The sequence below is a fragment of the Otolemur garnettii genome, unplaced genomic scaffold (assembly GCF_000181295.1).
Source record: "Otolemur garnettii isolate 467f Iridium unplaced genomic scaffold, OtoGar3 scaffold00050, whole genome shotgun sequence".
Classification (NCBI taxonomy): Eukaryota; Metazoa; Chordata; class Mammalia; order Primates; family Galagidae; genus Otolemur; species Otolemur garnettii.
Window position 1 is genome coordinate 8,114,377 of NW_003852445.1, and position 11,867 is coordinate 8,126,243.

The 11,867-nt window shown below is 42.3% G+C and overlaps 1 long non-coding RNA gene across 1 annotated transcript; it reads left to right on the forward strand.

The window, feature by feature from the left end:
• Positions 1-484: 484 nt before the first annotated feature.
• Positions 485-11,476, forward strand: LOC111725942. Its single transcript, XR_002773874.1, has 3 exons — positions 485-578; positions 3,353-3,442; positions 10,473-11,476. It is a non-coding gene; the product is annotated as an uncharacterized LOC111725942 (long non-coding RNA).
• Positions 11,477-11,867: the final 391 nt, after the last annotated feature.

Consider the following 11,867-nt stretch of genomic DNA (forward strand, 5'->3'; position numbering starts at 1 on the left):
GACCAGCGCTGTAAACAACAGGCCAACCTCGAGGCTCTTATTTTTACTTTTAGGGTCTAAATAGGTCAAACAAAGTCGAAGACAAACTGGAACCATTAAATTCTTTGCCTGGATGTTACGTGAAGCCTAGGATTAAAACCTCTCTGCCGTGAGAATGAAATCCGTCCAATAGTTTAATAATGGCTTAAAATAGCCATGCGGCCCAGCCAGGCTATCTTACGATTAGGTGACACTGCTTCTACGCGGAAATAATTTTACATTCTTAACAAATGACTTAAAGCATTTGCCCTATTACCTCAACCCAAGACCCAATCCGATCCCGTGGGGCTAGCGTTATTGATCGACGTGCGTTCCCAACCAATATACGACTGAAGGAGAGCAAGCGCGAGCAAGCCAAGGTCCAATCAGTACTCAGCAGCAGAGGCGGGGGCGGGGCTTGAGAAAACTGCTCGCCCCAGGGTTGGCGGACTGGAGAAGGAGCGAAGATGGCGGAGTGAGGCGTGCGGCTGGTGACTGGCCTCTGGGCCCGGGGCGGGCCGGCCCCTAGGAGGCCGAGTGCGTCTGTCCGGCCGTGCGAGGTAAGCCGAGAAGTCTGGAGACAGGGGTACGAACAGGCGATGAGGAGGTGGCGCAGTCTATACCAGCCTGAAAGAGCGCGGGAGCCTACTGGTAGCCAGCCCGGGCCTCGCCCCGTCCGGGGTTTCAGCCCTGGACGGCCCTGGCGCGTCTGGCACCCGCTTTCTGGGCCTGTAGCCAGCCCACTACCTCCTTGACCTGCCACAACCCTTTCCAGTACAGTACTTTTAGCTGCCTTTGTGCGGCCAGCTTGTTTCCCAGGGATTGCACCCACGCAGGGCTATAGGTAGCAGCTGCTGCGTCGGCCGTCAATTTATTTTTTGAATATCTTCGTTTTATTGATTTATTTATACTCCTTGCCTTAAGATTTGGTGCCCGTTCTTTTTGCCCTGAGGTTCCGATATGTATCGAGGCCTCGTGGCGGTCCCGAGTACTTTGACCTTGAGATGTAGTATAACTGATTCCCTTTGGGATATTCATTCGAGTGTGTGTAGTAGCGGACATCCTCTTACAATCTTTACTATATCCATTTGCTCCCACTCCTACCCCTCAAACTTTTATGATCTGAGTAAGCAGTTTTGTCCTTGTTTGTCCTGATAATGTCCAAATAGTGCACTAATTTTTGCTGATGCTGAGTCTTCGTAGAACTTACTGGTTTTGTTTTCTGACCCAGAACCAAAGGAGTTCGGTGTACAAATTTTATTTTATTTTATTTTGAGATAAAGGCTCACTTTGTCGCCCTCGGTAGAGTGCCGTGGCGTCATAGCTCACCTCCAACTCTTGGGCTCAAGCGCCTCTCGCCTCAGCTTTCCGAATGGCTTGAGGCCACAACTCGCGGCTAGTTTTTTCTATTTTTAGTAGAGGTGACATCCCACTCTTGCTCAGGATGGTCTCAAACTCCTCTGAGCTCAGGTGACCCCCCGCCCACCTCAGCTTCCCAGGGTGATAGGACTACAGGCGTGAGCCACCAAGCCTGGCCTACAATATTTTTTTATAGAGAGAGAATAAGAAATAATTTGGAGATATGTTACTAGAACATAATTTGTGTAATATGGCAGGGTTGTAGGTCAGTACTGCCGGCATTTGCATTAGGTTCTTGTTTAATTTCATGAGTTATCTTTTTATAAGTTGGATTGTTACACCTTCAATGCTTCATTCTCTGTGTTAAATTCTAGTTAAGGTCCTGTTACTAGGTTTCTGAACTGGTGAGGCCTCTTTAAATCTGTAACAGGTTAGGTTCAGGGTTTTTTTTTTTTTTTTTTGAGACAAAGTCTCATTTTGTCTTCCCAGGTAGAGTTCCTTGGTATCATATCTCACAGCAACCTCAGACTTTTGGGCTCAAGCGATCTCTCTTGCCTCAGCCTCCCAAGTAGCTGGGACTACAGGCGCCCACCACAATGGCTGGCCATTTTTAGAGATGAGGTCTCACTCTTGCTTGGCCAGGTCTCTAACCTGTGAGCTCAGGCAATCCACCCACCTTGACCTTCCAGAGTGGTAGAATTACAGGCGAGAGCCACTGTGACGTCAAATTTGAATAGATATACCATAATAAAATGAATGTTGTTGGCAAATGATGTGCCCTTTGCTGGCCCCAGATTTAGCAGAGCTGCAAATACCAGGTAAACACTTTTTAAATTTTTTATTTTTTTTTTTTGAGACAAGCGTCTTAACTACAATTGCCCTTGGTAGAGTGCTGTTGGTATCACAGCTCACAGCAACCTCAAACTCTTGGGCTTAAGTGATTCTCTTGCCTCAGCCTCCCAAGTATGGGACTACAGGCATCCACCACAACGCCCAGCTATTTTTTTGTTGCAGTTGGCATTGTTGTTTAGCTGGCCGGGGCCAGGTTCCAGTCTCAGGCTGTCGCTCTGGGTAGAATGCTGTGGCATCACAGCTCACAGCAACCTCAAACTCTTGGGCTCAAGCAATTCTCTTGCCTCAGCCTCCCAAGTAGCTGGGGCGCCTGTGGTTCAGTGAGTACAGTGCCAGCCTCATATACTGAGGTGCCCACCACAATGCCTGGCTATTTTTCTGTTGCAGTTGTCATTGTTGCTTTAGCTGGCCCAGGCTGGGTTCAAACCCACCAGCCTTTGTGTACATGGCCTGTGCCTTACCCACTAAACTATAGGTACCACCCAAGGTAAACATTTTTTTTTAAATACAATATATTTTGGGTTTCACTTACAATTGCACAGAGATTGAGAGGTCTGCCTTTTTTTTTTTTTTTTTTTTTTTTTTTTGCAGTTTTTGGCTGAGGCTGGGTTTGAACCCGCCACCTCCCATATATGGGGCCAGCGCCCTATTCCTTGAGTCACAGGCGCCACCCCAAGGTAAACACTTTTAAATGTGACTTTTTTGTTGCTTTTGTCAGTAGTTTTCATCTTATCTTAGAAAAGAAAAAAGGTACAGGCCCAGGAAAGGAGCGAAATGAGTGGCATGTTCTTCCTGCCTTACACTAAAGCCAAAGTTGTTAGGTTAGCAAGGGACTATATACTACTGGATATTTTATGCACAATTATACATTTTTGTGGGAAGAAGAGGGCCTATAATATCAGCAGATTCTTGAACAGTATTCCATAAAGACTTGAGAGTCACTGCTGCAAGACTCTGGCATCTTTTAAGATTATACCAGTGTAGGTAGAGATTGCTTTTTGCTCCTTTTGAATAGTTTATAACAGTCTTATTTTATTAGAATACTTGATTTGTTTGAATAATTTTGTATATGAATGCATTTGCCACCAGTGGGGTTATATCCTAATGTTCTTTTTATTTTCAGGTTCCTTATCACAGGAAGAACATTTTCCTTGACCTTTAGGTGCTTTCGTATTCATCTCAAAAACAAAATGCTAAACTCAGGACTTGGAAAGTAAGTAATTCCAAATACTGTTTAAGCAGCTTTAAAATAGCTAGAACAATGAACTGACAGCTTCACAGAAGATGAACATCAAAAATAATTAGAACCTGGGCCCTTTGGGAGGTTAAGTTAAAAGGATTGCTTGAATCCTGGGTGGTGCCTATGGCTCAGTGAGTACGGTGCCAGCCCCATACCGAGGGTGGCGGGTTCAGACCCAGCCCCGGTCAAACTGCAACAAAAAAAAAAAAAAAGAAAGATTGCTTGAATCCCGAGTTTGAGATTAGCCTGGGCAATAGAGCAAGACCCTGTCTCTATAAAAAGTAATAAAAAGGTAGCCAGATAATGGTGGTATACTCCTGTAGTCCCAGCTATTCACAGGCTAAGGTAAGAGGATTGCTTCAGCTCTGGAGGTGGAGTCTGCATTGACCTATGATCATACCACTGCAATCCAGCCTGGGTGACAGCAAGACCCTATCTCAATTTAAAGAAAGGACGCACTTATTGATAATAAAGTAAAAAATCTTGTATTTTTCAACAGATGTATTAGAGAAAGAGAAAAAAGATTATTATTTGCCCAAACCAGTAATATTTATTTATTTATTTTTGAGACACATTTTCACTATGTTGCCCTGGGGTAGAGTGCTGTGGCATCACAGCTCACAGCAATCTCAAACTCTTGGGCTTAAGTGATTCTCTTGCCTTAGCCTCCGAAGTAGCTGGGGCTACAGGCACCCACCACAGTGTCCAGCTCTTTTTTTCTGTTGCAGTCATCATTATTCTTTTACCTGGGCTGGGCTGGGTTTGAACTTGCCAGTCTCAGTGTATGTGACTGGCACCTTACCCACTAAGCTATGTGTGCAACCAATAATTTTTATTTTTAAGAGAGAAGAGTCTAGTGTGCACCACCATGCCCAGCAAATTTTTCTTATTTTTATAGTGACAAGGATCTAAATATTTTACCCAGGCTGGTCTCAGAACTCCTAGTCTCAAACAGTCCTCCCACCTCACCCTCCCAAAGCACTGGGACTACAGGCATGAGGGAAGAGGATTGCTAAACCCTAAGAGTTTGACGTTGCTGTGAGCTATGACACCATAGCATTCTAATACAGAGTGACAGAGTAAGACTCTGTCTCAAAAAAAAAAAAAAAAAAAGATACAGCTTTAATTAGATTGAAGGAAATCAACTTATTAAGAAGATAAGCGTTGGCTCGGCGCCTGTGGCTCAAGTGGTTAAGGCACCAACCACATAACACCTAAGGTGGCGGGTTCAAATCCAGCCCGGGCCCGCCAAACAACAATGACGACTGCAACCAAAAAATAGCCAGGTGTTGTGGCAGGCACCTGTGGTCCCAGCTACCTAGGAGGCTGAGGCAGGAGACTCGCCCAGGAGTTGGAGGTTGCTGTGAGCAGTGATGCCATGGCACTCTACCCAGGGGGACAACTTGAGGCTCTGTCTCAAAAAAAAAAAGATAAGTGTTGGCTCAGTGCCTGTAGCTCAAGCGGCCAAGGTGCCACCCACATACACTGGAGCTGGCAGGTTTGAATCCAGGCTAAGCCTGCCAAACAACAATGACAAGTACAACCAAACAAAAAAAAATAGCCGGGCATTGTAGAAGGTGTATGTAATCCTAGCTACTTGGGAGGCTGAGGTAAGAGAATCACTTAAGCCCAAGAGTTGGAGGTTGCTGTGAGCTGTGACGCCATGGCACTCTACCCAGGGGGACAGCTTGAGACTCCAGAAAAAAAAAATATTACTGAACAAATTTATTTAAATTAATTTTATTATGTATATTTAAGATATATAGCATGATGTCATGGGATAACTTATAGTGAAAAAGGTTGCTATAGTAAAGGATTTAGTGTCCATATCCATCCTCTCCACCTAGTTACTTTCCCCCCTTTTTATTTTTTTGTGACAAGAGAAATTAACATTTACTTAACTCATTTAGCATGAATCCATCTATAGTGCAATTTTACTACCTTGAGAATTTATAGTTCTCATAATATACATGTGATTTCTAGACTTGTTCCTCCTATATATATCTGATACTTTTTATATATATATATATATATTTTTTTTTTTTTTTTTGAGCCAGATCCTCAAGCTGTCCCCCTGGGTAGAGTGCCGTGGCATTACAGCTCACAGCAACTCCAACTCCTGGGCTCAAGTGAGTCTCTTGCCTCCGCCTCCCAAGTAGCTGGGACCACAGGAGCCCACCACAACGCCTGGCTATTTTTTGGTTGCAGCCGTCATTGTTGTTTGGCGGATCTGGGCTGGGGATTCGAACCCGCCACCTTAGGTGTACGTGGCTGGCGCCTTAGCCGGTTGAGTTATAGGCACCGAGCCTGATACTTTATATTCTCAAACTACATCTCTCCATTTCCCAACCCCCAGCCACTGTTTTGTTCTGTTACTCTGTCTTTGATTTTTTTTTTTAAATTTCAAATGTAAATGAGATTGCAATATTTTTCTTTCTTTGTCTAGCTTATTTCAGTTAGCATGATGTCCTGCAGGCTTATCCATGTTATGGCTAATGGCAAGATCATGCTCTCTTAACGGTTGAGTAATATTCCATGATAGTATGTATTGTCATTTCTATAGTATTTTCATCCATTCATCTGTTGATGGACACTTAGGTTATTTCCATAACTTAGCTTTTTATGAATAATGCTGCGGTGAACGTGGGAGTGTAGTTACCTTTATCAGGTGGTTATTTCATGTCATTTGGGTATACATCCAGAGGGATTGCTGTGGGTCATACAATATTTATATTTTTAATTTCTTTACAAACTTCCATACTATTTTCCATAGTGGCTAAACCAGTCTATATTCCCATCAATAGTAAATAAGAGTTTACTTTTCTTTACAGCCAGGAAAAATTTAGAATGTTTTTTCTTAAGTTTTAATTATAGGCTATTTATTTATTTTGAGGTAGTCTCACTTTGTTGCCCAGGGTAGTGTGCCATGGCACCATAGCTCATAGCAACCTCAAACTCTTAGGCTCCAGCGAAACTCCTCCCTCAGCCTCCTGAGTAGCTGGGGCTACAGGCACCAGCCACCACACTGCTTATTTTTCTATTTTTAGTAGAGACAAGGTGTCGCTGTTGCCCAGGCTGGTCTAGAACTCCTGAGCTCAGGCAATACACCTGCCTCAGCCTCCCAGAGTGCTAGGATTATAGGTCTGAGCCAGCCCAGCCACCAAATAATATTTTAATTTTTAGTTTCTAGAAAACTTTTCTGTTTACCTGTAACATTCCTCGATACATATTTGTTTTGTGCCAAATGTTGATATCTTCTGAATTTACCACAGAAGTAAAGAAGGTTCTGTTGCTCAAAGAGCAAAAGTTGTGTGCTTTCTTAACTGTTAGTTACTTCATATCTACAAAATAGGCTTCATACCCACTGTATTAGTTTCCTTCACCTGTTGTAACAAAGTACCACAAACTGAGTAGCTTAGAACAACAGAAATTTATTGTCTGGCTTCTGAGCTCCAAGGAATCCTCCTTCTTCTCATTTTTAAGAGTCTAGACAGATAACTCGCTGGAGTAAGAGTGAGACCCCAAGTCCTAAAAAAAATGGAAAAATCCAGCTGGGTGCTACATCAAGGACAGTGGCTTCCAGAGGCTGAGGCAGCGGGATGCCCTCAGCCTGAGTAGAGTAGGACTCTGTCTCAACAACAACAAAAGAATCTAGACAGTTTCCTGATTAAGGAATGATACTCTTTTGAAGGGCTTCTTTGGTTTATACAGAATTGTTTCAATATATTTACTTCCAGAAAGAACTAGCTAGTATCTTTCCCTTTCAGCATTACTGTCATTTATTTTCCCATTAGAATTGGATTGCAGAACAGCCAAGTGACTAGTACAAGCTTTGGATGAGTGACCTTCTATAATGTAGCAGCTTTGCAGCCTGTAGGATTCTGAAGGTGTATGTGTGTACCTTTATTTCTTCCTTTTATTTCCACAGCTTTTGCAACAAATTCAAATTCTCCAGTTCTCTTCCTAAATTATTCTGAAATAATTTACACTTGTCTTTCCTAAGATTTGAATCAGAAGCCTGTCTTCAATCAGAAGAGTTATTCAGGTTCATTTTAGAGTTGTGGTATATTGTTATGTATCTGACAGGCTAAAAACAGTGGGCTAGGAAGACTAGTTCGCCAATCACTATTGGCTATTTTTATAAACTCAAATCATTTAAGCCTTTGTATACATATTTATTGTTGTAAAACATAAGAAAATTTACCATTTTAACTATTTTGTCTTTTCCTTTTTTTTTTTTTTTAGAGACAGAGTTTCATTTTGTCACCCTCGGTAGAGTACGGTGGCATCACAGGCTTAGGTGATTCACTTGCCTCAGTCTCCCAAGTGGCTGGGACTACAGGTGCCACTGTTAACACCCGGCTATTTTTTTTGTTGCAGTTTGACTGGGGCAAACGAGGTTTGAACACGCTGCCCTTGGTATATGGGGCTAGCACCCTACTTACTGAGCCATAGCTGCCACTCCTTTGTCTTTTTTTTTTTTTGCAGTTTTTGGCCAGGTCTGGGTTTGAGCCTGCCACCTCCAGTATATGGGGCAAGTGCCCTACTCCTTGAGCCACAGGCGTTGCCCTTTCTTTTTGTTTAGTTGAGGTAGTCTCAAGTTGTCACCCTGGGTAGAGTGCTGTAGTGTCATCGCTAACTGCAATCTCCAACTCTTGGGCTCAAACGATCCTCTTGCCTCAGTTTTTCTATTTTTAGTAGAGATAGGGTCTTGCTTTTTGCTCAGGCTGATCTTGAACTTGTCCAGCCTTAGCCTCCTAAAATGCTAGGATTATACAGGCATGAGCCACCATGCCCAGCCAATTTTTTCTTTCTTTTAAAGAGACAGGAGGGCTGGGCCCAGTGGCTCACACCTATAATCCTAGCACTCTGGGAAGCCAAGGTGGGTAGATTGCCTGAGCTTAGGAATTGAAGGCCAGCCTGAGCAAGAGTGAGACCCTATCTTTAAAAATAGCCTTGCATTGTAGTGAGCATCTATAGTCCCAGCTACTTGGGAAGCTGAGGCAAGAGGATAACTTGAGCCCAGGAGTTTGAGATTGCCGTGAGCTGTGACACCACGACACTATCAACTGGGACAAAGTGAGACTCTGTCTCAAAAAAAAAAAAAGACAAGGTCTTGCTCTGTTGCCCAGGCTAGAGTGAAGTAGCAGGATCATAGCTCACTCTAGCCTTAAATTCCTGAGATCAAATGATACTTCTACTACCTCAGCCTCCTGATTAGCTAGGACTATGGGTACAAGCCACCAAGCCAAGCTAATTTTATTTATATTTTTATTTATTTTATTTATTTTTGAGACAGAGTATCACCATGTTGCCCTCAATAGAGTGCTGTAGCATCAGAGCTCAAGCAACCTCAAACTCTTGGGCTTAAGCAATTCTCTTGCCTCAGCTTCCCAAGTAGCTGGGGCTACAGGCACCCACTACAACACCTGGCTATTTTGCTGTTGTTGCAGTTGTAATTGTTGTTTAGCTGGCCTGGGCTGGGTTCGAACCCGCCAGCCTTTGTGCCTGGGGCCAGCGCTGTAACCACTGTGCTATGGGCGCCAAGCCTATTTATATTTTTAGAGACTGGGTCTTCGGCTCGGCACCTGTGGCTCAAGTGGCTAAGGCACCAGCCATGTACACCCAAGGTGGCAGGTTCAAATCCAACTCAGGCCCGCCAAACAACAACAGTGGCTGCAACCAAAAAATAGCTGGGCGTTGTGGCGGGCACCTTTGGTCCCAGCTACTCAGGAGGCTGAGGCCGGAGACTCACTTGAGCCCAGGAGTTAGAGGTTGCTGTGAGCTGTGATGTCACAGCACTCTACCCAGGGGGACAGCTTGAGGCTCCTGTCTCAAAAAAAAAAAACAAAAAAGAGAGAGACTGGGTCTCCCTGTGTTGCCTAGGTTTGTCTCAAACTCATAGGCTCAAGCAACCTTCCTTCTTCAGCCTCCAGGAGTTGGTGGGATTGTAGACCTGAGCTACTGTGTCTGGCCACTTTAACCACTTTCAAGTGTATAATTTGTTGATGCTAAGTATATTCTACATTGTTGTACAACTCTTAACCACTGTCTATTTCCAGAAGTTTTTCATTATCTCAAACAGAAACCCAGTAATCATTAATCAGTAACTTTCCATCTGTCTTCCCACAGCCCCTGGTAATCTATTCTATTTCTGCAAATGAATTTGCCTCTTCTAAGTATTTCAAGTTATACAGTATTATACAGTATGTCTTTCTTTCTGTTGTCACTTGTTTCTGCAAATGTAACAGTTTTACATTTAGCAGCAATCAACTTGGTTTAGTTGTTTTACATGCTTGCATTTGGTGATATTATTTTACTTGTGCTAATGTTTTAAAAACTTTTTATTGTGGCTCAGTGGCCTGTAGCTCAAATGGGTTCAAATCCAGCCTGAGCCCGTCAAACAACAATGACAGCTGCACCCAAGAAAAATAGCTGGGTATTGTGACAGGCGCCTGTAGTCCCAGCTACTTGGGAGGCTGAAGCAAGAGAATAGCTTAAACCCAGGAGGTGGAGGTTGCTGTGAGCTGTGATGCTACAGCACTCTACCCCGGGTAACAGCTTGAGGCTCTGTGTCAAAAACAAAAATTTTTTATTGTTCACTGTTGTAGTTGAAGGTCATTCAAAGTAAGATGATACATAATGGTTTTGACTGTTATAGAAATAGATATCTAAATTTGGAGTGTAGTGCTTCTTTTAAACATGTTTTATGTATATAACTTAAGTATATAAAGCTAGCTTTTTTTAATATGATGCTTATATATTTTTTCTGGCTACTACTTGTCTGATGACAATACTAAATTTGCTATTATGGTTGGACATTAATGTGTAATCCAAAATAGTCTTTTCTTATTTTTTAAATTGTGTTTTTAAAAATCAACTTATACAGAAGTACCAATTCTAATTTTTTTTTTTTTTTTGTAGTTTTTGGCTGGGGTTGGGTTCAAACCCACCACCTGCACTGCCTAATTCTAATCTATTTTAAATTTATTTTTATTTCCAGGTATCTCTGTGTTGTCTCTTATAGCGGGCAATCTGACTTCTTTTATCCAGCCACTTTCCCTGTTCTTGAAATGTGGATATCTCTTCTCTACACATTACCTCCACGATTTGGAATGGAAAAGACCAGGTTTTTTGTTCCACCTCTCAGATTCTACACAGAGAAGCCCCTAAAACGTGTTTATCCTGCCTACTTCTCCAGGAAGAGAGAAGCAACTGACATGGGTCTTCTGCTGCTGCTTGCTTAATTGTAAAGAAATTATTTTGGAAGCTAAAGGCTAATGTTTCATTTGAAACAGGTGCTTAGATGGTGGTATTTGTGAATATTTTATTATTTGTTCCAAATGAGAAGACGAAGTAAATAGCAAGTATGGATGACTTCAGGGTTTTTTAAATGTCTTCCAGTTTCAGCCACTATCATGATAAGAAGTTGAGACTGCAGAATAAATTCCAAATATGCATTCTAATTTGAAATGAAAGACGCTAAAAAGTTACATAATGATATACCTAATCCTGGCTCATCCTAAAACTGATTACAAGAGTAAACAAAGATACTGTTTTACAATTAAAGCTTCGATGTGATAAAAGCAGCATAGAAACCAACTATCAATTTCTTATGCAAACATACCTTCACAGTGTCTGTGCAAGTACAGTTTTACATGTGTAAATCCCCATTTTTGGATCAGAAGAGGGATTTTTCTCCAAGACAAAGAAGGTGTCTTCTCAAAAGGCTTTGGACATTTGATTTCTAAAAATGTTTTTTATTCTAAGGAAGTACCAGATTGTGCAGCAGTTAACCTGTGAGTGCATGCTTGGGTTTAGTGAAAGGATAGTAAAACAGTTTTGAGTCTAGTGATGGACCTTTTCTCCTTCCTCAGAAGAGAGGCTGCTTCAATTGCTTCATTCTTTTTTGTGGAATCTTATATAGCATTTTAGACTTTGTTTTCCACATTGCTAAGACTGGAAGAAAAGTGGCAGTAAGTGGTTTTTCAGTTCAGAAGATGTGAGAAGACCAGTAGCATGGCCTGTCTTCAACTTTGGACATAGAGGAATGGGGAGAAGGAGGAAAAATGAGAGAATTTTCCATTTGATTCCTTCTTAGAGGCAAAAATCCCTAATGTGGCTCCCTCTGACTTTACGGTGTATTCTATAGCCCCATTTTTTATAAAAGCATAAATAACTCTTTTCCTTAGGCCCAGGATGGATACTTGGATGTTTGACTTATTTTAGGTGATAGGGGTAATATTATATTGAAAAGGCTGGGACTCAGGTACTTTCCTTAGTTGGGACTGAATTTTCTCATCAAAGAAGGGGCCTCAGAAGCAATGTTCCCAAATTTGTGGTTGGGCCATTGTAGATTCAGGGTGTGGAAAAGAAACCTCAAACAAGAAAAATAGTT